This window comes from Mustela nigripes, chromosome 7 (genome assembly GCF_022355385.1).
Source record: "Mustela nigripes isolate SB6536 chromosome 7, MUSNIG.SB6536, whole genome shotgun sequence".
Classification (NCBI taxonomy): domain Eukaryota; kingdom Metazoa; phylum Chordata; class Mammalia; order Carnivora; family Mustelidae; genus Mustela; species Mustela nigripes.
The window spans coordinates 54,022,049-54,049,517 of NC_081563.1; the positions used below are offsets into that span (position 1 = coordinate 54,022,049).

The 27,469-nt window shown below is 43.9% G+C and overlaps 1 protein-coding gene and 1 long non-coding RNA gene across 3 annotated transcripts in view; one reads left to right on the top strand and one right to left on the bottom strand.

Moving 5' to 3' along the window:
* Positions 1-27,469, top strand: part of LOC132021488 (uncharacterized) — a 175,844-nt gene that overhangs the window by 44,456 nt on the left and 103,919 nt on the right. For both annotated transcript variants that reach the window (XR_009405355.1, XR_009405354.1), the window contains exon 2: positions 2,011-2,117. This is a non-coding gene — a long non-coding RNA (uncharacterized LOC132021488). The remainder of the gene's footprint in view (positions 1-2,010; positions 2,118-27,469) is intronic.
* The window catches only part of ANTXR1 (ANTXR cell adhesion molecule 1), a 212,953-nt gene that overhangs the window by 6,918 nt on the left and 178,566 nt on the right, over positions 1-27,469 (bottom strand). The gene's annotated exons all lie outside the window — the stretch shown is intronic.

Genomic DNA, 27,469 nt, shown 5'->3' on the forward strand with positions numbered 1-27,469 from the left:
TTCCTAGACAGGCCAAGTCAGATAAAGAGGCTCAAAAGATTCATTTCCTCTGAAGATGAAGGAGAATTCTGATCCTGAAGATGGAGTTGCTGGTGCCTGGGGTCAAGTCCCCATATGGCTTCAGATTTCCCTGAGGGCTGGCCATCCCACAGCTCCCTCCCTGGGGTGGGGTGGGGGGGGCTGCAGTAGAGAGAGGAGGGATGCTAATTCAGAGGACTGTTTACTGTTTCACACACTGTAATGCTAATATTTTTATCAGAGGCTATTTTGTCCAGAGACAAAATCAGGAGCTCCCCGCCTTCTTCTACCAGTACATGGGTTCATAACCCAGATTAGGATCCCCATATGTCTTCAAGAAAGTGTGAAAGGATTCTACAGAATAAAAGATGGTTCATTAGGTACCCCAGCCCATTAGAGCTGAGCACAGCAGCCCAGAGCTCTTAGTAAGCAGGCAAGACTGGGTGGGGGCCAGCTTACTGTCTCCTCCATGCCCCCACTGCGTGACATGGGGTGGGGATAATAATGTCGCCTGCCACTTAGAGTCATTACGAGGATTAACTTAATCAATGTTGATGAAGGCCTTGGAACAGTGCCTACCACATGGAGTTTGTAACTGAAATGGAGTCTAGATGGAGAAACAGATGCTCAGACACAATAATGACCTTGTCTAGGGTAGGAAGGCCAGTTGGAGGTAGGATCAGGTTTTCTGACTCCTAGTTTAGTGCCTTCTAAGTGAGTGGCAGCCTAGAGCCTCCACAGTGCGCACCTGGCTTCCATAACAAAACTGGTGTAGGAGGGGGGAATGTAGCCCTGAACATGGGACCAGAGCCGTCCCCAGAGTCCATTGTCTTATGCCCTCTCTCTACCTTCCCATGGCACGAAACTCCTGTAACTGATTCTTATAGGACCTCCCACCATGCTTTGCACACACAGTTGACTGATGATGCATCTACACATATTTATCGTCCTGAAGAAAGGTACAAACTTGGCATAAACAAATCCCTGGGGTCGGTTACAGTAAGATGCAATTAGGACTTCAGGGAGGGGTGTGGCTACAAATTAAGTTCTTAAAACCTGGAACTGGAGGAGCCAACACAAACACTGTAACACTTAGACCATATAATTGGCCTAAAGATCAGTTTACACGACATCATTTTTTGCTTGTGAGAGGATAATAGAAAGGCCAGATGTTCTCAGTGTCATATATGCCAGCAAATCTGCACCAGTGTTTGCTTAAAAGGTTGCTAGGACGACTGGAGCTCTCAGTTCATACCCTGGTCTTTGTAACCCAGTTAAATTCTTTGCAGGATTGTTTTTGGGAGGCTTGATTTGGATCCAATGTTCGGCTTTGACCTCAGTTTACCTCGGCTTGCTCATTTACAAAGTACGAGTGCCAATTATTTTCACACATTAGCAACAAAATACTCTGGTTAAATTCTAAGAAGAAAATGCAGTAATATCTCTTGCTAAGTGGTGTCTTAGCAGGATGTTAGGTGGCTTTTCTCCTAGGCTAGAAAGCACCATTTTGATTTGACTGAATCTTATGGTGTTGAGAGGATTATTAGGAATGTCGAGGCACAACATTTTTACTCATTATTTTCACTGTACAGAAAAGAGACTGAGGGCATGGGCTTATTTAAATACGGCGCCCAAGATGATAGAGTGGTAAATGGTAGAAGTGGAATTAAAACCAGCTCTACTTGCCTTAGGCACTTATCCTTTTTTCCTCGGTTATCCTGAATATAGACTAAAAATGTAAATATTTTCCTGACTCACTTGTAGATGGTATCATACAGTTTAGCTCTTGGCCACAATCCATCAGCTCTTGATGTAGCTGTCAAGAGATCTTTCCAGAACACAAGTATGGTCAATTCAAAATCCTTCAAAATCCTTCAGTGGCTCCCTGTTATCTTTAGAATAAAATCTAAATACCTCTGATGGCATATGCAGCTCTTTGTGATTTGGTCCTTGCTTACATATTTAAATTAATTTTTTATTTTTTTATTGCAGATGTCCAACTTGGCCCACCTGAAGCCCTGTGCAAAAATTTGTTCAATGAAAGAAGATAACGTGCCATCTGGTATTCTTCTCTGTCGACATTGTTGCCCAACTGGTGGGTGAGTATCTCTGAGGTGGCCTCTGGGTCTTCTCCTCTGGAGATATTTATAAATTTATTTAATATTTATTAAATATTTATTATTTATTTATTTATTAAATTTAAGTTGGTGCTCAACAAGTACTGTTTATATCCCCAACGGTTTCTGAGGTGGAGCAAGCCTTCTTAGCTCAGATTCTTCCCTGCAAGTTTAGGTTCTCAAAGGATCAAAGGCCCATGAGCTTGCAGTTATGAATTTAGGTCTCCTCAGTCACGCCCTCATGGTCTCATTGGGCTGTCTTCTAGGCTCTTGGGGAAGGGGTGCCACGAATGCTATGATTCCCTTTGATTTCCACACTAGAAATTTTGACATGTTACCTCTAAGAATACTTTTTTGGGGTTACTTTTGATTGATTTGTCTGATGAAACCATTTTTCAACGAAACTCTTTATCTTAGTTGGAGGTGACACATTCTGAACAATCATGGTGTAGTCATGAAAGATCAAAGATCTCGTTGACTGGGTTCTGCCTTCTTCCTAGCTTTGAACCATAGACACTGATGGTCCACGGGGGAGAGAGACAGGAAACTGGTGGTGTGGGGCTGTCTTCTGCTCTGTGGGTCAGGGCTGGGAGGCAGAGTTCTACCACCAGTTCTACAACTCACACACTCATTATAAAACCTTGAGTAAGTCCCTTTCTCTCTATGGGCCTAAGTGTCTTCATATATAAAATAAAGTTCTTGCACTAGCTTGACAATATCCATGGGGCCTTTCAGCTCTGATATTTTATAGGTCCATCAAAATTTGAGTTGCTTTTGAGACTTTTTGCTCAGATACTGTAATCTGAATTCTCTGGGGACAGCCAGTTTGCAAGTCTTTTTATACTGATGAATTTGGCTAACTTTTCGTATTGCATAGTTTTGGGTTCATCATTAGATTTATAAAATATTAATAAGTTGAAAATTCAAAACTGTACTCTCCATCTTCTGCTCTTTGATTACTGTGGTAAGAACTCAAGCTTGCCTCTGAGTCCTGCATTTGGGTCTGTGGCATGACAGGGGAGATGTGAGAAGAGCTGTGGGCTGATTGTGTGCAAAAGACTTGCCAGTGGTGAGCTCATGTGTGCTGAGTGTTATAAAACATCTGTTTGGGTATCAGGCACGCTCATTGGAGAGGGAGCTGGCCTTTGGAGATGGTTAAAAATATGCTATGGCTCCCAGAGATTAAACCAAATAGTTTCCTATGAACAGAGGTCACTTAAGGAAATTGGATTTCACAGGAAGAAGACTAAAATAATCAGATGGAAAAAGTGTAACATGTATGCCAAGTTTCTTCTGACAAATACCTTTTCTCTTTAGCTCGGTTCTTCTATTGATTGTCTTGTTTGGAGGTATTTTTCAAGTTACAAATGGATAGGGTTTTCAAGGTTTGTTTCAAGTCAGTTGTTTAGAATTAGCATAGTTTCTCACTTAAGTCACTCTTGTATATGGCGGTTGGTTCTTAGGCTAGACCACAAAACTCACTGGGGTATTGAAGGCAATTGACGTAATCCTGCTGAAGTTGGTGCTCTAGTGATAAATGAGACACATGAGTAATGAATGGATGGAGGGCTGGATTAGGTGGCTTAATAGTGCCTCCTATTCCATGTATGTTTCTCTCCACTCATTATGTGTACATTCGTTCTTTTGACAAATGGTTTTTGAATGCCAGCTATATTCTGGACACCTTATAAGGTGCTGAATTCAGTGAGGAGCAGCCAAAAACAGCCCCTGCTCTCTTGAAAAATAGGAGAGACAGAGGAGGAGAGATATCAGTCAGGAGGAGGAGAGAGATATCAGTCAATTAATCCCATAAACGTCCCATAACAACTATATTTGTGTTCCATGACCCTGGCCTTGACCATAGTTGATTAGACCACAGGTGAGCACCTAACCTGAGCTAGGCCACTCAGATCCTGTCTTCTCTGTATTTGGAATTACAACTAAGTTACTAACTGAGGCAGTCAGAAACAGAGTTCTGATTCTATCTCTAAAAGATCTTTCATATCCATTCACTCCTCCTTACCCTCCCTGTCACTCAGCCTTCTATAACTTGGGCCAGTAAGTAAACTGGCTTTCCTGTTTTCAGCCTTTCTCTTTTCTAGTTATGTTTTGGTTCCCAGGTGAAATTTATACACATACACACATAAATGAAAATCTGTACATACATACATATATACGTGGATGTTTACACACATATATAAGAGGTATATATGCATATATTTGTAAAATTTTATATACACATAGACACACATTCAAAGTTGACTTACTGCTTAAACTCTTCAATGTCTTCCCACCTTCCGTAGGAAAATACCCAAGTGCCTCAGCATGCACAAGCACCTACTCTGCCATCCCATTTCCTTCTCTTTCTTTGAACCCTACACCTCAGCTTTGGACCATTTCTGAAAGGAAACCCCAGTACTCTGGCTCTTTGTTTGACAGCATTCATTCATAGGCCCACTTCCATGACAGGGACAAAATGGCATAGAGATACCTGTCCTGCTTCTTTCCCCTTCCCCAGAGCTGGAGCTGAGGGTAACAGGGAGGGTGTGCTGTGAATGGTGGTGGTAGGGTCCTTCTTGACTGCCTTCCCTCCACCTCAAACTCGCCCTTCCCATAAATCTCACACAGCAGCCTGCCTTTTATGTGCTGTTCGTGTGAAAGGATCCAAGGTCAACACTTTTAGTTTTTTGATTCATTTTGCTGACACACGTGCTGGCAGGCTTTCCATAATAACTTCTTTGGAGGCCAAAACTGAGGGTAAGATGAAAGCAGAAAGGAAACATTTGGTAATAAAAGGAAACTAGGAAAATGAAGGGGCAGAAATAAAAATGGGACAGGTGCAGGCATAGGACTTCTGAAGGCTTACTACTGAGCTATGAGTTATTTAAGAATAAAATTCAGGGCGCCTGGGTGGCTCTGTTGGTTAAGCATCTGCCTTTGGCTCAGGTCATGATCCTGGGGTCCTGGGATTGAGCCCCCTGTGTTGGGCTCCCTCTCCAGCAGGAGTCTGCTTTTCTCTCTCCTTCTAACCCTCCCCGCTGCTTAGGCTCTCTCTCTTTCTCAATTAATAAATAAAGAAATCTTTTTAAAAAATTAAAATTCCCTTTTTTTCATCTGATTACAAAGTTCTACATTTTCTTTGTGGAAAATTTGGAAAATGTACAAAAGAACGAAAAAGAAGAGAAGAAGAGAAGGATTTTAAGTTCTAACCCTTAGAGCATTACCATGCTGTGCTTATTCTTTCAGACCACACACACACACACACACACACACACACAGTCGTGCATGAGTTTATAAAAATGGGAATCGTTCTGTACAAAAGTTTTTAAATGATATGCTGTGACCATTTCTTCCCTGCCAATTTTGGTATGATTTGCAATGATTGCATAATTGTCTATCACATGGAAGCATCAAATGCAGTTATTAAATTCTTTATTGGGCATTAAGAGTCCTTCTAACTTCTGATTTTCCCTAACACATCTTCAATAAACTTCTGGGAAGTTCTAGAATCAGTGGTTAATCTTTGACTTGGGATTTCTGTATCCAACATCCTATGTGAGATTGGCCACCTTTCTTTTGTTGTGTGTTATTTTTGTCTTCAAGATTATGTTAACTTTACGAAAGAAATGGGGAAGATTTTCATTTCTTAATATATTCTATATTTTTGAAATAGCATAGGAGTTATTTGTTCATCGAGAGCATGAGAAAATTATCTCTAAATCTTTCCAGAGATGCTATTTTTCTAGAATGCAGTTCTTGGATGACCTTAAAAGTTTTTGCCACAGGTATTGACCTATTCAGGTTTTGTACTGTTTGTGAGTTCATTTCCATAATTTATCCTTTCTTAGAAAACCATTCATTTTATCAAGTTTTTTTTTTTTTTTTTTTTAAAGATTTTACTTATTTATTTGACAGACAGCAAAGAGGCAGGCTGAGAGAGAGAGGAAGAAGCAGGCTCCCTGCCGAGCAAAGAGCCCGATGCGGGGCTCGATCCCAGGATTCCGGGACCATGACCTGAGATGAAGGCAGAAGCTTTAACCCACTGAGCCACCCAGGCGCTCCCATTTTATCAAGATTTTTTAAGCATTTGTGTAGGTTTGTGCTTGGCATAAAGGAAATTCTCACATTTAATTCTATTTGTGGTGATATCTCTTTTGTAATCATTAACATTATACATATTTGCACATTTTGACTTTTTTGACTTTCAAAGATTTGCCAATGATATTAACATTTCTCAAAAATCTTGAGACTTATTTCTCATTTCTACTGATTTTGCTTTATTTTCATTAATTTGTTCTTATATTCATAGATTCCTTGTTTCTGCTTTCTGTAGATTTGTTTCATATTCTTTTCTAAGTTTTAACTGAATACTTAGCTCATTTATTTTTATTTTTCTTGTTTAATAATAAAAACATTTAAGGCTATGAGTTTTCCAAACCTCTAAGTTTTTTACTATGGTGTTCTAATTGTCATTATTTTCTAAAATCCCATATTGTAGTTTTGATTTCCTATTAGACACAACTGTAATTTATGAGTGCTTTAAAAAATGTTTAATCTCTTATTAATTTCCAGCTTTTTTCTTTCTTTTTCTTTCTTTTTTTTTTGTGGCCTATACAAATACTTTCTCTCTTTTTTCAGGTTTTCTTTCTTGCCTAAGTTATAGTTAATTTTTACAAGTTTTTTTTTTTTTTAAAGATTTTATTTATTTATTTGACAGAGAGAGATCACAAGTAAGCAGAGAGGCAGGCAGAGAGAGAGAGGAAGGGAAGCAGGCTCCCTGCTGAGCAGAGAGCCTGATTCAGGACTCGATCCCAGGATTCCGGGACCATGACCTGAGCTGAAGGCAGCGGCTTAACCCCCTGAGCCACCCAGGCGCCCAATTTTTACAAGTTTTAAAAGTAATGTGAATTCTCAATTTGATGGCTGCACTGTTAGATAAATATTCACTAGTCATTTTTTATTAGAGTAAAGCCTCTATATTGCTTGTTTGTTTAATCTGCTTGCTCTGCTAAAGTCTAAGGGTGCTGTGGGTTTATTAAGTATCCCCCCTTGATATTTTAAACAATTATATTCGCTCAAATTTTACTTTGCTGCTTAGTCATTGGGCCAGTCAAGAACAGTAGGGAGTGGGTCTCCCTCAGAGTAGTCAAGGTAGAGAGAATTTCTTTTGTTCTTTTTTTTTTTTTAATGTTTTATTTATTTATTTGACAGAAAGAGAGAGATCTCACAATTAGGCAGAGAGGCAGGTGGGGGTGGGGAAGCAGCCTCCCTGCAGAGCAGAGAGCCCAATGCGGGCCTCAATCCCAGAACCCTGAGATCATGACCTGAGCCAAAGGAGGAGGCTTAACCCACTGAGCTGCCCAAATTTCTTTTGTTCTAAAAACAACTCCCTCTCCTAGTTTGGTGGTAGCTTGTCTGGAAAGACGTCTGGTATTAATTCCATCTCTCCTGTGTGCAGAGGCCACACCCCCATGGGGAGGAGGAATCTATTTCTCCACCCCTCCATGCTGGGTTGGCTTGTTAACAGTTTGGAATAATGGAATCTGATGAAAGTGATGTTGTACTAGCTTTGAGCCAGACATTAAGACACCTGTAACTCTGCTTCCTGGTTTTGAGGCCCTGAGCCTCCATGTAAGAAGTCCAGGCTACTCCATGGTCCTCTGCCCTACTCTCCTCTATGCTATGTGGAGGATGGTGGAGGACAGACAAGTGAGGGAAGCAACCTTCTTGAATGCCTAACCCAGTCGACCTCCTTTTGACTCCAGCCCTAGCCACTCTCTGATGGCAACTTCATCAGAGATGCCAAGTGAGAATTATACAGCTGATTCTGGTCAACCCACAGAACTGTAAGAGAAAACAGCAAACTGTTGTTCAAAGCCACTGTATTTTGGAGTGGTTTTTTATGGAGCAATACTGAAATGAGCAGCAACTCATCTCTTTGTCTGGGCAGGTCATTCCTGGTTTGCAGAGCTGAAAATGGTGGTTGTTGTAGGTTTCCTCTGTTTTTTGGATTCTTAACTTGGCACTCTTCCCAAAGCTGTCTGGTAAAGATTCAGATCTGTGCTCTACTTATTGCCGGCTTGGCTAGAATTTCACATCACTAGAGACCAAGGGCCTCCTGGAGAAAAATGAGATCCCTAGATGAGACAAAGATATGACCCCAAAGGCAACCATCACACATTTCCCTTTCTGTTTCTTGGTATCATCCTGCACTACTAATTATGAAATGTAGGCTATTGTGATGATGAGCAAAGGCCAAACTGGGAGAGGACTGAGAAACACACTTGCAAGCCTCCTTGTGTGAGTTGGGCCCGAGACACCCTCTCACCTCTGCCCAGGCTGCCAGTGGGTAGCTCCCAGCTACAAAGTCTGCCCTGATTCTGCAGTCAAGTTTAACATATGTGCTCAAATTGCCGTTCTGACAAGGCAGTCTTTTTAAAGTTTGACAAACCAGTGCAGGCAACAAAGAAATCTACACGGTGCCATAATGAATTGTTTTACCAATGAAACTTTACATTCTGATGCTTAAATACCCTCTTTCAAGTCTCACCATTATATAGAAAACCATGGCATGGTTGTCTGCCTCTGTCTAGTTCTGAGAAATTAAAAAAAAAATACAAAATAGAAATCGAGAAAGGAGATCCAGGAAGAGAGCGATCAGGTGGCCACAGTGCTGTTAGTGGGGACTGGCTCTAAAAATTCAGGCTGAATTTCGAGATAGCAAGGCGAAGACATAAGCGGAAATACCACAGAAAGTATACCTTAGAGGTGGAATTAGTTGAAAGTGTTTGTTGGCTCAAGAGGAAGTAGGTCTGAGAAGTCTGACCCAGGGTAGCATACTCTAATGTTTCTTAATTTTGCTTTTAAGGAAAACCAGCCACGGGTGTTGACCACCCCCTCTTCCTTGAGGGCATCAAGTCCACTGTATGCACCAGGGGTCCTGCTAAGCTGTGTGGTTTTAGAGTCTGGTTTTACTCGACATTTTGGATGAGTCTCAGAAATAATGGTGCTTTAATCTACATTTTTTAAGATTTAAGAAAAAAAACTGTGGCCGGGTCCTGCTGAGTGAGTGGAAGTCTGACCCAGGATGAACTATTTTCTTCTGAAGCTTCTCTCTCGGTTAACAATCTTGAGAACATTTTCACAGCCCTGTCCATGTCCTCAGTTAAATGGTTCTCACTACTTAGAAAGGTCATTAATATAATCATTATTTTATTGATGTTGAGGTATTTGCCTTAAAAAAGTGGTGCCAGAAGATAAGCTGACAGTGATGGCTTGGCCTGCAGCATTATTTAGCTTGGCTGTCAAAATGTGAAATCATGAAATTACTTATTCCTCTGTTGTATAGCTCTAGCCTCATCCTGCTCTGTTTATGGAAGCTCATGCATGAAGGTTTGCCTTCTTCTTTGGTACAGTGTGAGGAATCCCACATTTAGAATGAGTTCTTTTCCTCTGCCTGGTAGCAGCCAAAGTGCTCTCCCCAGACTGGGAATATTGATTTCACAAGAGAACAATACTTTTATGATGACAACATTGTGTTGGCAGGTGGCATCCTAAATGTGTATGTGTTCCCTAGGTTCTCAGGGTACCATCTTCCTACCCATGACCCTGTCCGAAAGGCTCAGCTCCCTATCTGTGGGACCCGTGCTTGTGACGAAGCGAAAAGTTTCATGCTGATCACCTCTGCTTTTCACTGAGTGCGTCCACTGTGCCAGGCTGCGTACTAGTTCTTTTATAGACATCGTCTCATTTTGCACTCTTCATAACATGAGTGGTTAGTATTAGTGCCCTGATTCAAAAATGGAGAAACAGGCTTGGAACAGAAAGGAATTTGCCCAGAGTCTTTCTGCCAGCAAATGACGGAATAGAGATTTGAATCCAGGTCTGTTTGACTCTCAACTCTCCCTCCCTCCCTTCCTTCCGCCCATCTGTCTGTCCTTCCTTCCTTCCTTCTTCTTTCTTAAGATTATTTTTGTTTGTTTATTTATTTATTTGAGAGGGAGAGAGAGAGAGAGAGTGTGAGAGAGAATGAGGGGGGTGGGGAGGAACAGAGGGAGAGGGAGAATCCCCACTGAGCAGGGAGCCCGACTTGGGGTTTGATCCTAGGATACTGGGGTCATGACCGGAGCCGAAGGCAGACCCTTAACATCCAGTGTTCCTCTCAACTCTTTCTTTTGAACGACATGTGCTTTTAGACTGGGCTGAAGCTAGGGCAAATGGTTCAAGAGGTAGAGCTCCTTCGTAGAGTTGGCCACCAGGAATATTGTACATTTGAGGATTGGCTTTGGGCCCCAGTACATCCGTGCTGCCACCATTCTTTTCTAGCTTTCCATGTCTCTACTTGTGCCTTCCATGGAATGTCAGTGCCCTTCAGCTGTTCTTGCTGGAGACGGGTACCATCTCCCTGGTCTTCCTTCCAGTCAAAACTTGCTTGTCCTGTGTGCCTCCCCTTTCAGTCCTTCTTGGTGCTTTCTATGTGACCTATCTCTAATCTGATCTGTGTGCTGGGTCCACTATGAAGGCTTATTCCTGAACACTTACTTTTTTCCATGGACACACATGTAAACTATAACAGAGGTGGCTAATTATATTCCATATCCATGTTCACATTCTTCTTCCAGAAGGAGAACTGCTGAATTTCACTGCGCATGGGAACATCTCGCATTCACTACATTTCCCAGCCTCCCTTGCATAAATCAGTTCAAGAGGTGGTGAATGCTGCTGAAAGACCTGACCCACTGTGGTGCGTGAATTTGCAGATGGGGGTGGCCTCCTTTGCATTGAGGTGTGGCAATGTAACCTATATTCCGACCGGTTGGATGTGAGCGGAGGTGATGCTTACAAATTCTAGGCTGTGCCTTAAGAGGAAGGGGCATACCCTCAGCTTTTCCTTTTTTGGACTCTGCAGATGAGAGTCACATGTAGGGATGAAGAAACATGAGAGGAAGCCTAGGTGCCTGAGCGCATGAAGCCACCATCCTGACCCTGGACAGCTTCTCCCCAGAGGGGCGGAAAAGGGTTCTATCCTGTTTAAACCTATATTATTTTGAGACTTTTCTAGATCAGCTGAACCTCTAACCTAAACTATATTACTCCTAAATGGAACCTCCTGAAAACAATGTGTAATTCTGAAGGAGTTGCCCCAGTACTGATCATCTGGGGTGCTGTTCTGTGATCATCTGGGAGCAGGCTAGGCTTTGGCGTGCTTCTAAAATTTTGACCAGGTAGTTGGGTACCTGCTCCAAATTGACATAGGCTGATCTCTGCCCAGCTGGCTCCGAGGAGCCCTCTCAATTTTCCTGGACTCATGTGTTCTTCAGGTAGGGGCTGGTATGTTCCTGCCAGAGAGCCTCTCAAATTGAAACCAAAGGAAGACAGTAGTCAAAACCTTAAAATATCATGGCTGATGTTTGCGATCAGCCAGACACAGAAATGGAAAATTTATAGCATTGAAAAATCTGGGTTTCATTTAGGGGTAAAGCATTAATTTTAAGTTATCCAACCTCAAAATTGGTTTCAGGCCTCCACTGGGACCCAATATTCTTCCTAATTACGAGACCATGTAGAGTTGGATCTGAAATGAGACCAGGACGCAGTATCAAAATGCCTCCTTTCCATTTTGGAAACACCTCACGAATTCAGGCTGCACTAAAGAAATATTTGCGATAATTCTCCCCAGGCTGGGCTGAGCCTGTGTTCTGTAGGGTCTAAAAGAAGTGGTTTGTTAGACTGATATTTAGTGAGAGTGTAGGAGGGATCTTAAAGGAATGAAGAAGCGGACCCTGCTTCCCAGGAACATGGGGCAACTTTTGACAAATGGCTGTGTTAAGCCCTGGGAATGTTATGATCCTATTTGTATCCCATGAACAAGCTTAAAAGCCTATTGAATGGGCACAGGGTGCTCATTGTTATAACTTTGACGGCCATGGCTTATCCAAGCCTTATCTGTGTTATTATGAAACCTCACCACAACCTTGGAAGGTGGATATTACTATCCCCATTTCATAGACAAAGAAATGGCGGCTCTTGAAGGGTAAACCCAGGGCCATACAAATAGTGAATGGAGGAGACAGGATTCAATCTGGATTGGTCTGACTCTGAGCCTTGCATGCTTTCCCCTCAACGCTGCTGCCTCTGCACTGTGTCCCTTGGTATTTCCCCAGCCTCTAGGTTACCGATTGTGTGTGTGTGTGTGTGTGTGTGTGTGTGTGTGTGTGTATACATGGAAGGGTGTCTCCTAGCTGGGTCACTGGCCTGCTCACAGCAATCAGCTCTGAAGTGAATTCAGGCGGAGAACCCAAATAAACCCTGTACATCCAGACAGTCCAGAGGAAAGAAAGGTGACCTCATGCTGAGTAAATCCCATCTTTGTTCTGTCTCCAAAGACCCTGCAGTGTGTGTGTGGGGGGGGTGCTAGTGGTTTGGCCTTACTCCTCCTTCTGCTGCCATGCTTACCACCTCCTTCTCGTTCACTGAGGAAGAGGATTCTTGAGGCTGAGAGATGTGGCTGGGTCTGAGGCAGAGGAATGCACTGGTGAGGCAGTATGGAGAGACACCACAGTTCTTCATGGCTTATCTGCTTTTTTGGGAACTTCAGCCATTAAGTGATAAAATAAGGAGTCAGCACAAAGCCCAACAGCAATTGCAATATTCTTTGTCTTCTTTTTGGTCATCGTGTTTTCTACCTGGACCTTCCATGTTTTCCAGCCTTCTTTCTTTGAAAGCTGGGACTCTGTCATGTTATTTGATCTGAAAGAAGCTTCTGGAATAGCATCAGACACTTGTTAGGTGTTTGATAAATAAGCTGTCTGATGGGGTTACAGACCACATTGCAAATCTGGAGAGGGAGCTGAGGCCTGCATTGTTAGTTTCTCTCAACTCGTGATTCTTTCTCAGCTCATCTATCTCCCCCAGCCTCTCCCTTTTGCTTTCCCCTTCTATGACTCGGATAGCCCTGGGAGTGTGCTGAAGAGAACTCCAAAACCTGTCTGCCTTGAGACATCCTCTTTCTACCCTCCACCCCAGACATGTCCAACCTACCACTGGGTCTGCCTTTCTCAACATTAGGTGTTCTCTGTGGACATCTCACGAGATCCCTCTTGAAATGCCAATATGTTACCTGGGAGGGATATACCTTCAATGCTGGAATGTAGTGCAATGATTTGTCCTTTTGAGGCCATGGAAAGGGTACTCAGGATCATTAAATCTGGGGGTGGTATAGAAGGGACACAGTGGATGGGAATGGTGGGAGGCAAAGGATGAACATGTGCAGCAGAGAACTTAAAGAGAAGATTAGCCCAGAAGCTCATCCACCTCATCTGGGAAAATCACAGACAGAGGAGGAAGGTGGCACCAAAAAGCTGTCCATGCTTCTTTTGGACATAGAGCTTACCTTTCCAATTTTGTTCAAAGACCCAAGAGAGACTGGTCTAATCTCCAACGAGAGTTCTGTTCATGGATCAGTCACACGGTATAATGTGGACAAGTCACAAAGTTGTTAACATTTTAGGAAGACTTTCACAAAGGGGATTAGGGTTGAACTCCTTTGTCCCTTGTGTCATTTTTCGGAGGAAAATGCCACTTTCAAAGATATCAGAGCTCCATGTTTTGGGAAGGAAGAGCAGGATCTGAACTAAGAGGTGCATGCTTCTGACAATTGCTGTGGAGGACTGTGCCAAGACATCTGACGTTCCTGACGTTCTCGTGAGGACAGTACATAAACTAATGGTGGCGCCTTGTAGGCACTTTCTAGAAGCGTGGAATGCAAGTCCATTTTCTGAAACTTTGAAGCAGGGCATTTACTGGCCTACATAGGCACCTTTTCACTCTTTATCCTCTTTCTTACCATCCAGGTGATTTCAGGGTCATTCCCTCCTCCCTTCCAGTCAGCTGTTGTGCTGACTGATTCATTAGAGTCGACTACTAAATAGGCTCCCAGTGAAAAAGACAGTTTTCTTGGGTTGTTTGTTCATTACTAGAGTTCATTGCTACTGTTACAGAGAATGACTATAATTTTGTAATGGGGACAGATGGGGACAATGATGGTTCTGTCACTCTGGAATTAACATCTGGGAAAACATCACTGTCTGCTCAAGACCATGGAGAGAATACTGAACACTAGCTTTTCAAGCGCTCAATATTTTTCAGTTTTAAGGGTTCAGATCTTGGGCCAGAATGCCAGAAAACATGACCTCATCATACTCTGTCACTGGGTAAAGAGAAAAAATTATGAACTAAATGAAGATTGAATTTCAGACCAAATCTCTGAGTCCAAAAACCTTGGGGGGCCACTAGACAAACAGAGTGACAAGAAGACTGGAGGGTGAATTTTAGTGACGGTGACCTTGCAAATGAGTGTCCCTTAAGACCCGGGCCATGGAAGCAATGGTGATGCTGAGTGCTAGGGGTACTGGAAGTAGAGGTGACCACAGTAGAGAACCATGGTGTCCTGGTGTGACCAACCGCTCACACCTCCTCACTCTGATGTAATCAACTGGAACATTTTTCTACCCACTGGGGAGTCTAGCTCAGACCTCAAAGATCCAGCTCTACAATCATTTGAAGCTCACATCTGCTTCTTTCTCCTTTCTTAAGTTATCACTTTACTCACTAAATAAAAGCATTTAGGGGCACTAAAATTTTTATGGAAAAAAAGACAAAAGAAAACCCCAGGCTCACTATTCTAATGTGATGACTACTAATATTTGGGGGCTATATGTTTATTTATTTGTTTCCACATTTCACTGTTTCCACATTTCAGGAAGTCCCCTAATTTTGCGTGATGCAACAAGAAACCAAGATGATCTTCATCTTCTTCCTCCTCTCTTTCTTCCCCTTCTTCTTCCTGTCCTTCTTCCCCTTCATCCTTCTCTTCTTCTTCCTCCTTTCCTCCTCCTCCTTCTCCCCCTCCTCGTCTTCTTCTCCTTCTTCTCTTCCTTCTTCCTCTTCTTCTTTTAGATGGGAAACTGAGTTCAGGCAAAATTTAATTGACTCACTGACAGACTATCCTGGATGAGCTGTCCTGGAATTAGAACTGAGACCTCACTGAATGGGTTTTACTTTATTTTCAGGTCCCCTTTTTACTCTCACTCACATTAAAAGTTGAATTATGATGTAGGAACAAGCTGGGGCTTGATTTGGAGAATTTAAAAGAAATAATCTTTCATTCGGGTACACGGGCTAAAAAGACCCCTGGACTCTGATATCTGCACATGTGAAATTTTACTGTATTTTATGTACATGATTATATGGATACTTTTGGAAAAGTACCTTAAGTACATCTCAATGGGAAGTGACTATTATGGGAAGAGCGTCCACTGGTTTGGGGTCTTCTATAATTGGGGAGTCTCTTTATAGCTCTTAGTCAACAAATAGCTGTTACAAACATGTAGTGTCATTTAAGAGCTCCCCACTGTTCTTTCCCTGGTGGTTTCACTTCCCAGTGTATAAATGAATAGATACTGTTTAAGTCTTTTCTGTGGCATTCCATCCATCTTCTTTATTCCTTGAATGAATTTTTATTTAATAGATCTTCATTTTGTTATAACAGTTCATTTAAGCTGTATTCCCAGGACATACTAAGTAAAATCACTTGTAGTATTTGAAGTAATGATGATCTCTTTAAGAGTCTCCAACAAATTTGGTATAGGGGAGAGGAATCATTAGAGTGTAAGGACCTCCAAGGGTCCAGGGCTCCATCTTTCAGTTTTATGGTTAGCCAGGATCAGCCCCCTGCAGTCTCTGCTCAGCGAGAAGACAACAGACCCTGTCTTTACCATCCACCAGAGGGGAGTCAACTGCTTGAAACATAAATTCATTCTAAGCAGTACATTCAACGGAAGCTGAAGCATGTTGAAAGTTGTTTTAAAGAAGCAAAGAACAAGATACACAGACTTGCTTTAAGAGCAATTATTATAATTTGTAAATATGATATAATTCAAGGAGGACTCTTCTGTTGTATATACAACAGAATTACAACAGTAATTACAACAGTAATTTTCCTAGCATCTCAGACCTAAAGATTTCAGACCCACTGACTTGTTGCTCCTTCATCACGGGGGAAAACTCCCCTTCCGTTGTCTGTTTACCTACATGGAGGCATTACTCATCATTCCAGGCACCAGTGGTAAGACTTGGTAGATGAAGAAACCCAGTTTCGGGGAACCATACTACAATAGCAACGTTTAATTTTGCCTCATAAATTCAAAGTCCTGCGCGGCCTTGTCTAAGGATACCTCAGGAGCCCTTCCTGAGGAGGAGGGAGCAGGAGTCATCATGCTCTCACATGGATGGAAAACCTGAGCCACGACAAGGAGGGTTAGGGCACAGGTCCAAGGTTTCTTTGCAGCCATGAGACTGTCTTGGCTCTCTTCATGGACATTTCTGTTAAATAGCTTTGCCTTTTCGATAGATGGGACCATCAACAAGATAAATGTTAACCAAAACAGACTTCGGGTTAGTTGGCCTCCCATTTCTTTAAATCATGGCTCTAATGCTAAAAATTGATTAAGATGCACCATGTAGAGTTTGGGACAGTTTCTCTCCAATTTCCTCACAGAGTACTACATCAGATTTCAGTAGCTAAAAGCCTGTTCAAAAAATACACAGAAAAGATAGCTTTTGGACCAGCTTCTGTTGGGGGAAGTGGCTGTGGCTAAGTTCAGCTCCTGCCTCAGATGGACAACAGGGTCCACGAGCACTTTCCACCACAGGTACTGACGACTCCTGGCGGCGAGGGGAGCCTGATGCTTGGGAGAATGGAGTCAGGGTGCTGAAGAGAACTGGAGAAGTTGGAACCAGAGGTCAAATTAAACAAGGCTACTTCTTACTTAGGGCTAAAAGCCAGATCTACCACTTACGTAAAGCAAATTGATACTGTGAGGAGGGACTCCCAGGCCTTCACTTTCAGAGGGTGAAGAAGATCTAGGGGTTTTGGACTGTATGGTCAACCTGAGGCTGCTGTGGGACTGCCCAAGAAAATCAGATAGATTCTCAGACCACAGTGGGAGTCCAGCACCCCTCCCTCAGGTGACCAACCTGTTTTATTTTGCTCTGTGGTGATGAGATCGCACCTGCTGGGAAACTGGGGGCCCCATCTGTGAAGAAGGCAAGTTGGACAAACTGAGAAGATTCCCAAGAGAGCTTCTTGATCATAAGCATCACCTGGGCTCCTTGTTAGAAAACACAGATGCCAAAACCTGACCCTGGACCTACTGAGTTAGAATTACCAAGGGAATCTTCATCTCGGTGTACTCTAAAAGTAGTCAGAAAGTCCTGTGATATGTGAAGATGATGGATTTGTTAAGTATATGCACAGAGCCTGGCTCATGGTAAAGGATCCAGTTATTAGCAATATAAAAAATGGTGAATGAATAAAAGAACAAGATTGACTTTGCCAGGTAGTTAAGGGAGACTGATATCCTAATTTTCCTCAGTGTTGTGTGGCTTGTGGTGCATGGGCGTGGGGTGTATGTATGTGAGTGTGTGTGTGTTTGTGTGTGTGTGTGTGTGTGTGTGTGTGTTTTCTCCTGCTCGTGGACACTGGGATGTTAACTAGGCTCCAGAACTTCAATCAAAGAGATTAGTCTTTCTCCTTTTGGAGAATTTCTAGTAGGTAGTTTGAGGAGATACATGCAGAGAAGTTTTCTGATCACAGCAGAGGCCTACAGCCCATTTTGCTTACACAAGCTCTGACTGTACTTCAAATCACAGTGGGATTATGGGAACACTGATAAAGAATCTGGGGACTTCTCAGTAAAATGCAGGCTCTGGGAAAAGTAGCCCATCCCTGGTGGATGAGGAAGTTGTGGTCGTGGGCCTTCCTGGTTTAATTCTTTTAAGCATTAATTAAGTCCATGAAATGAAAACATAAACTTTGTACATTACAGCCATTAGCAGAACTAAAAATGGGTTTCCTGATGTCAAAATAGGGCAGCTGTTAAGGCTCCTGGCTTGTTTTAATTGGACCTGGGCCTTTTATACCAAGCTCCCTAGCCTTGGGAACCATTTATGTCCCTTCTACCCCAATATCCCCCTCCCCAGTTAGGGGGTGAGTCTGGGTGGGCCTGAGGCAGTTTTTTTGTTTTTGTTTTTGTTTTTTTTTTTGTTAGCCCTTCATTCCTGCTGTAAGCCAGGCTGGGCTTTCCTGTTGGTGCTGGGTTCCTGGCCATCGTAGTTTCGCTCCTGTTGTGATTTCTGACTCCTGCTCAAAGTTGGTCACAGTCAAGGCCGGAAGGACCACCCCTCCTAATAGAGCTCCAGGCTCCCTTCCCAGCAGCTGCTGCTCCTAACCTATCCAGGCCACTTTCATGCCATCCCATGAGGAGGGCTGCTTCTCTTGGGCTTTCAAAGCAGTTTGAATCCATGACTACGACACATTGAATTGATTATTTTTTAGACTGGCACACACAATGAAATCTCCCTTATTGACTTATCCTTAGTATGGAAAATATAAATGGATACCCAACCCTCTTTTCTTTTTTCAGAACTGAAAATAAAACTTGAAAATTCTCAGCTGTCATCTATTACTATCGCCTTTAGTTCAAGTACTTTCAAGATAATGAGCTTTAGAAATTAACCCAGAAGTTCTCAAATCCACTGCAGCTGAGTCCTGACAACTTAATTGCAATCAACAAAGGCATGGAGGGGCGCCTGGGTGGCTCAGTGGGTTAAGCCTCTGCCTTTGGCTCAGGTCATGATTTTAGTGTCCTGGGATCAAGCCCCACATCGGGCTCTCTGCTTGGTGGGGAGCCTGCTTCCTCCTCTCTCTCTGCCTGCCTCTCTGCCTACTTGTGATCTCTGTCTGTCAAATAAATAAATAAAATCTTAAAAAAAAAACAAACAAACAAAACAAAGGCATGGAGTGATTCTTCTGCAAGTTTCCCAGGAGGGCTTGGAGCATGGACCCATAAGAACTTTTCTCTTTTGGACTGACATTTTTCTGAGGGGCCTACTGCCCTGTTCCTCGGTGTCTCCTTTAGAGTGCTCAAAGACACTCAATCCCTTGTACTGAATTCTCCAGGGGTTTTGGAGCCGCCTGAAGAACTTGTCCCTGAGATAATCTGTGTGCTCTTCTGAGAAGCAGTTCCAGGAACCAGCACGGGGCCAGTCTTCTAGGACTTCTGTCTGATCCAAACAGCAAATTCACAACCACATGACTGAAGGGCAACAGACATTTTCATCATTTGTTCTCATACAGGTTCTTCCTGTATGCTTCCTAGTGCCTAGAAAAATGATCGCATTGTAGAAATACGCCCCTATGAATATACCCATCCCACACAGGCCCTCCTTCTGGGCCTGATCCTTGCCTGGTTTCCATTCCTGACCTGTGATAAGGTCATTTTCTTCTGGCAACAATAAGGATATGGGCCAACTACTGCGCTAAGCACTTCACGTAGGATACTGCCTTTAACCCTCCCACCTTCTCGTGAGCTCATATTGCGGGTTCGGAGAGGGTAGGTAGCCAAAACCGCACTGTACGCAGTAGAGCTGGATTTCAGAGCTAGCGTGCTTCATTGCGAAGCCTGTTCTTAGGCTCTCAGCTGAGCGATCCTAAGGCTTGAATTGGTGTGACCGATATAGAAACAATGATACTACCTTGAACTCTCCACACATTGTAGTCTTACTTCATGAAGAAGGACAAGGGAGCCATTTCTATGACCTGGCCATTGGCCAGCGGCAGGGATGGGAAGCCCTGAGGCCCTGAGCACTTTTGGTGGGAACTGCTGACTGGTGAGAGGGACGTCAGGCCTTGGCAGGAAGCTAGAACAGATTATTAAACAGATGGCTTATAAGTTCCAAAGACAGGAAATGGTGGTCATCCCTGTGAGCAAAGGTTTGCAGAGAGCGAATCATGCCAAACCTCATTTTTTTTGCAAGTCCTACTCGATTCATGGTCGGGGGCTGACAGATGGAGTTTCTCTGCATTTCAGCAAATCATTTCACACAATGCCTCACAGCACATTTAGAGAAAAGATGGACAGATGTGGGTTGGCTGTTTAGTTGCCATTTAGATGGTTCATAAAAGGTCAAACAAACAGCAACCAGAGTGTTGATTAGTGTAGCAGTGACAACGGTCATTTGTTCTGAGGGCCAAACACAGGGTTAAGGATATAGCAAGTACTTAGTAAATATGTTTGGTTGTATTAAACTCCTGGGGAGGTCTTTAGTGGCCCCATGAAAGGGCTCTTTCTTTGGTTTAGCAAACATTTACAGAGTAGATGAGGAGTTTGGGAAGTGGAGGGAGCAAGAGGTCTGATTCTTGAAAAAGGGAAGCAGAAGTTGGGTCTAGTACTGTCCTTTTGTTTTGGTCTCTGGAACCCAGCCTTGCCGACATGGTAGTGATCCGAGGCAAATACAGGTCTCTCACCATGTTAGGACACAATGTGTTTCCTGAGCACTGAGGAATTCTGAGGTGGAGAAAACGGCGGGAAAACTGCGTGTGAGTGTTTGGTTTCCTGTCCACTGCCCATCTAGAACCAGATCGTCTCCCTTACCTGTTTTCATATCTGGGTAAGATTTTATTTAAAGATGGAATTCTCTTTTTGGCTAAAGAAATGGCTGAAAACTGCAGACTCTGATGCTAAGATTCTTGTTAGCTTTAAAAATTAAGTGGTTCTTAAAAATAATACCATCAGAGGGAGTGTTAAAGGCAGTCTCCAAAAAACCATGGGCTGAATTTCCCATTTGCCTTTCCTCTCCTGGTCTTCAGTCTGCTTGGCAAATCTCTACAAGTGTCCCCGCCTCGAGGCCAGCATCTCCTCTCTGGGGTGCTCCCTCCTAATACCTTCTCAGATCCCCAACAACTAGGTTCCTGGAAGTTCCTTGTAGCAAACTGCCTTCCTAAGTGTAAATGACTGATGGCTTCTGTTTTGCACGTTATTAAAGAAGACTCAGGTGGCAGACAGGATCTCTAACTGATAGAGTTTGAGGCCATGTGACCATGTGAAGAATTTGAAGAAAGGAGGAAGAGATGCTTTGGGCCAGTGGAGCCTGCATGAATCTTGTTTGGAGAAATACAGTCAGTCCTTCATCAGGGTTGTTTGTTCATCCAAGACTTTTTTTTTTTTAAAGATTTTATTTATTTATTTGACAGAAATCACAAGTAGGCAGAGAGGCAGGCAGAGAGAGAGAGAGAGAGAGAGGAGGAAGCAGGCTCCCTGCTGAGCAAAGAGCCCGATGCAGGACTCGATCCCAGGACCCCGAGACCTGAGCCGAAGGCAGAGGCTTAGCCCACTTAGCCATCCAGGCACCCTCCAAGACTTTTTTTTTTTTTTTAAAAGATTTTACATATTTATTTGACAGAGAGAGAGAGATCACAAGTAGGCAGAGGCAGGCAGAGAGAGAGGGAAGCAGGTTCCCTGCTGAGCAGAGATCCCGATGCAAGGCTCTATCCCAGGACCCTGAGATCATGGCCCCAGCCTAAGGCAGACGCTTAACCACTGAGCCATCCAGGCGCCGCTCCAAGACTATTTAAATCATCTGCTACTGTTGGCTGGTGCTCTACCAGACACTGGGGACAAATATTGAATAAAAATAATTGCAGTCCCTATGCACATAAAACTTAATAGTCTGGGGGTAGGTGGCCAACATTACTTAAAAGTTAATTTATTAATTCAACAATTATTCATTAAGTGCCTATTATACAGCAGCGAATCAGCCAGATGAAGTTCATGTCCCTGTGGGGTTTATATTTAAACGAGTACATAATTAAAATCTGACATAAGTCTCCAATGCATGTTAAAATGGAAGTTTTGACTAGGTTCCAAGGTGCAAGCGATTCTAATGAGGTAGCTGATCACCCAAAGTGGATTTCCAAGGCAACATCTGTAAACTGGCCCCATGATGCTTGCACCCCTCAGCCAGAGGAAAGATATTAAAAAGGACCAGGATGGGGAGGATTGGTAGGGATATTTCTTGGAGAGAGCTGCTGCTGTGCTGTGAGTCCCCAGCAGCCCTCCCGCTAGGTAGAGCGGCATGGGTGGTGAGCAGGTGTCCATGGCTTTCCCCTCAAGCCTCGTGAGGTGAATGAGGTAGAATGCAGAGCTCTCACGTCTGAGAAAGCTGGGGCAGCCTGTGACAAAGGGCAGAGACTGCTGCGGTAGCGTTGGCCTGGCCACATGTGGTGTGTGTGTCTCTCGTGGAGCTGCGGTGGCCACGTGGAAGCAGGCCCACCTCCTGTACAAGGCCATCGAGTGGGATAGAGAGACTTCAGCAGCAAGAGAATGGAGGCGACTGCCAGATGCAGAGGTTGGGCAAACACTGGGGATGAAGAGACGTCTGCCCATGTCAAGGAAATTGCAGGAGAGAGGATCCAGAAGGAAGCTCCGAAGAACATCCCATGGGAGAAACACATCAGCATTAAAACGGTGCTGGGCCCAGAGAAGGCAAAGGCAGCTTAATGGTCCCAGTCCAAGGAGGAACTAGTTTTCCCTTACCTCTGCTCACCTATCCCTGCCTAGGAGATGTGAGAATGTGGCCGACAAGCTGGGGTGGAGCCTGGGAGGAGAAGAGCAAAGTGGAGAACCACAGAGATACCCACAGCCCTCCTCTTCATGGGGAGTCCGGACCAGCTGGGGGAGGACGGAAGATTGAATGCTAGGTCAGGTTTGAGGGCTTGATTAATCTCAGATTGGACTTTCCAACTACTGAATTTAGAGTGTGTTTTTGATTGTCGACCCAGCAGAAACCTAAGAGTAGGCTGATCAGTTATGGCACGTGCCCAGTTTGTGTCGGATGGCTGGGGAAAAATCTCTCCATGAGCAGTGTTCAAGGGGTGGAGGGAAACACAAAGCAAAGTCTTATTTTGATCATGTTACAAATCTTATTGTTCTACATACCAGGGTAGCAGGGCTCAGAAGGAGAGAATCCCAGTTATGTGCTGCTGGGAACAAGGAATTAATCTAATCCACAGGGCAGGGATGGTTTGCTTTCCCTGCACCTGGGCACTCCAGCATCCTTTTTCCTTCTTCCTTCTCACAGCCCAGAAATGCTCCCTGGGACATGGCTCTTACACTCAGTTCCTCCCACACACTCAACTCTCTTTCTCCTCCATGACCGCCTATGAATTAGTGTGTGGAGACCGCTCTCGCTATAGCCTCAGGGCTGCCCGCCTTGAGCCCCGCCTGATTGTGGGTCCTCTGGGGGCCAGCGGACGGACCAGAAGAGCTGGCCTGACCACTCTCCCACGCCCCATGCTGGCCCACTGGGCTTGGGGTTCAGTGCCCCCACCCACGTCCCATGGCTGCTGGCACCTGGACCACGGTCATCTGCTCACAACTTGTAAAAGTCAGAGGAAATGTTGACTGGAACCCAGGCCTCTTGGCGTTCAGGCTCTTTCCACAAACCACAATTTGGGAGACTGATTTAGGTGTTGCCTTGACACTCTGAAATGGAATTTATGCAGAAGCATAAAAGAAATATATCTGGGCATTTAACAGAGTGTTGGAGACAAGGTCTGACAACCCTGCCAAGCTATGCTTCCATAGGATGAGCTTTTCCAGGGCGGACCTCTGGCAAGGCCACTGGCCTTTGCAGAAGGTAACAGAGTCAATGGAAACAGATGACTTACCAAGAACAGGCTTCTTTGGAAGATGTCCATTTAACCTTATTTACAACATATGCCATGCTGTTTGGCATTTTCTACATATACAGGGGTAAAGAAGAGAATGTCTGGTTTAGGAAAGCAGGTTTGTTACATGGGTGGCCATTTCTGTGTGCGTTAGAAGCCTGAAGCAGACATGGGAATATTTCTTATGTCTCAATCTCAGGCAGGTGGCCATTTGGCCAAGAGAGAGATCACACCCTCTTTAGCCATGGGAAGCAGAGCTTAAAATGGTCTGGGTAATGAGTGTGCTGGGCTGCAAATTCAGTGGTTAATGCCCAGTTCAAGCTGCTCTGCGGGTTTTAGGCTCTCTTGTGTAAAAGGAAGGCACCAGCTTTAGTAGAAGCAATAGCTTCAGGATTATATAATTTTCCTTTGAAGGTTATTTGGTTGAATATTTAGTATTATGTACTGTATACTGTACGATGTTCTTTATAGAAACAACAAAGAAAGGGATCCATACATTTTTTTTCTTAATTGTGCAATTATATGCATAATAATAATAATTATTATTCTAGAACACAGTTTGGTTAAGAGACCACTGTGGATGCCGCGGCACCTCCGGTTCGCGCTGATGACCTACGAGTGGGCCCTGGCCTTCAGCAAAGTGGACCAGGGGCTGGATGCGCTCCCCTGGGTCATAGAAGGAGAACTTTATGGATCTTCTTTTCCCTGAAGTAGTCCCTCCGCCCTGCACTCACTGGAAGTGCGATGTCTAAGATCCTATGGAATTCTTTCTCTTTGTCACCTCTGTGCTCTTCTCTCCTCTTCCTCGCCCTCCTTCTTCCCGGCCTCCTCCTCCCCGAGTTCTTTCCTTATGCCTCTCCTCTTCCTCTCTAGCTCCTTCCCGCTGTTCCTCTTCTTTAATATCTAGCATGTGCAAGGTTCTAGAGATAGAAAGGGATAGACACCAGCTATGAAATGCAGGATGAGTAGGGCCTGAAGCAATGTGATGATGGCTCACAGGAAGGAGGCAGCACCAAGTCCTGGAGCGAACCAGCAGGCTGGGTCTGACCGACTGGAGGGTGATGGACGAGATGCTGATTAACCCAGGATTTCCCAGAGTGCCTTCTATAGGACACTCGTCCCAAACGCTGTGCTCTAAAAACAGGTCAGTTAACTAAATAGAATTTAAATAAAAAATTAAAAAAACCAGATCAGGCATTCATAAACTCATAATAATAACTAACACTGGTTTATTATAACATCTTTGAAGTCCTATAGAGGGGGAAAAAAAAAACCCAGCTTAACATTTTCCAAATTTATTTGTTCCCATGAGGAGTTGTGGAATAAGCATTCAGCCAAAACACACCTTGTGTGGGGCAGGCAGTGGGAGCCAGTGAAGGTTTCAGAGGGAGTGGAGTTCATTGTGGTGAAGGAATTAAAAACTCCCCTCTCATCTGAGAGGTGGCTGTGGAATATCTGCAGATGTGCCAAACACCTGCTACGGAGGTCGAGTCCCCTCTGTTTTCCTGGGAAGAGACTGGCTATGTTGGTAGGTAAAGAAGGGCGAGTTTTCATTCCTCACCACTGAGAGCATTTATTGCCCTTGGGGATTAATGAAAGCTCAGTGCACATGCCAAGAAAAGGTTTTCACTGGCCAGAGGAATTACATATACACATATGCACACAAATGTAAACTTTTGCTAATGGACTGCTCTTTTGGATCTCATATCCTCCCTGTTTTTCCTTGTTTAGCCAAAGCCTGAGCATCCTTTAAGGAAAAGCTGAAGTGCTACCTCTTCTCTGCAGTCTTTTCCGACCAACCCTGGCCTCCAGCTTGTCCCCTCCACCAGCAATCTCGCTCTTTCCCGTCTTACTATCAGCAGCAGACAAATAATCACTTTAGGACACACGACCTGGTTCTTAAATACAATTTCCTTTCTCCCCTCCCCGTTGTCCCCTACTCAGGAATGCCTGCCCTGTGCTGTGCCCCAGGGTGCCTGGTACCTTTGCTGGTGACCGGCATACAGGACATTACTTTCTTCTGCTCTTCAGCCTCCCAGTGGTAGCAGGCCAAGTGAGTGTGCAAGTGACTCATTCCCCTGCTAGCTTCAAAATGAATCACTGAAGTGAATCTGGAATATAGCGGGGCCTCATTATTCATTATGGATGTGTTTCTAAAAGTCAACAAGGGCAATTATGAGGCTAAGCGCCAGGCAGGACAATGAATTAGCACACAAAACAATGGGATGATAAACTATGGCCTTCTGCTGGAATTTTGTTGTGTTTTCAGGAATGATCAAGAGGTCACCACTGGGGACACCTGGGTAGCACAGCTGGTTAAGCAGCTGCCTTCGGCTCAGGTCATGATCCCAGCATCCTGGGATCGAGTCCCACATCAGGCTCCTTGCTCAGCAGGGAGCCTGCTTTTCCCTCTGCCTCTGCCTGCCATTCTGTCTGCCTGTGCTCGCTCTCTCTCCCTCTCTCTCTCTGGTAAATAAATAAAATCTTTAAAAAAAAAAAAAAAAAGAGGTCACCACTGGCTGAACAGGGATTAGATTTCCCAGAGCACAGCTGTTAGAAAGAGAATTGCAGGAGGTTGGGGCGGGGTGGGGTAGAGGGGTGCTGCATGGACAACGGGGTCAAAAGAAAGATTAGGCAGCCATCGACCAGTTTTATCGGCCACCAGGGCTTAGAATGACAAATAAGCACATGTTGAAAGAATAAATGCTAGTTTTCTCATTTATCACTTGTAGAGGCTAAGTTCTCGAGACTTCTGTAAAGACAAGTTCCTCATCTATAAAATGGGAACGACAGCACCTATATTGAAGGGTCATCAGAAAGAAAGCATTAAAAGTAATTGCAAATTATACAGCTCTTGGCAAGTACTTAGTGATCATTATTGCTCAAGTCAAGTTGGCTCCATTCTGGTAAGATGGGGATACTATTTGCTTTCTAGGAATTTTTCAAAGTTAGAGAAGATAATCCCAGAAAGGTACACATATTTAGACTTTTAAATGCTGTAAGCCCTTTCTCCCCTGGGATGATAGTGGAGGAAAAAAGCAATAGAGAGACCCCCATAAATGTTTCCTTCATTCTTCTTTTTTTGCAAACTCTTGTGTCAGATGCTGACTTTTAATAGGTCTCAGTGCGGGAGCTGCTCTGTTACGTACCAAAAACCCCAACCCAGAAGCAGGTCGTCTACGAATGGTTTAGCACAATGCTGACTCCTGGCTAAGCACACAACGTTTGGGACAGGGATTGGCCCAGAAAGCCAAAGTCACAGCTCACCCGGTAGAAAACCAGGAAGGGCAGGCAGATACCCATAATTTCTGAAATTCACTGTGTCCACAAAATACAAATGGCTGGAGGCCTCAGGGCCTGTAGGGAGTTATGTCATCCCCTTCCTCACAGCTGTGTTCCAGGCCAGTCCTCTAGACTAGAGAGGTCCAGTAGAAACAGGACACAAACTACATGAGTAGTTTTTTGTTCTCTGGAAGCCATGTGTGTGAAAGGTGAAAAGAAACAGGAGAAGTGCATCTTAATAATACAGCTTATTTAATTCAATATGTCTAGAAGGTTATCATTTCAACACATAATCAATATAAAAATGACTGAAAAGGTATTTTGTATTCTTCTTTTCATACTACATCTTTGAAAATCCAGAATTTATTTTGCACTTACTACATTTCATTTCATTTCTGACCAGACACATTTCGAGGGCTTAATAGCCACATGTGACTAGGGGCTGCCTTACTGGACAGTACAGCTCTAGACTACATTTGAGGGG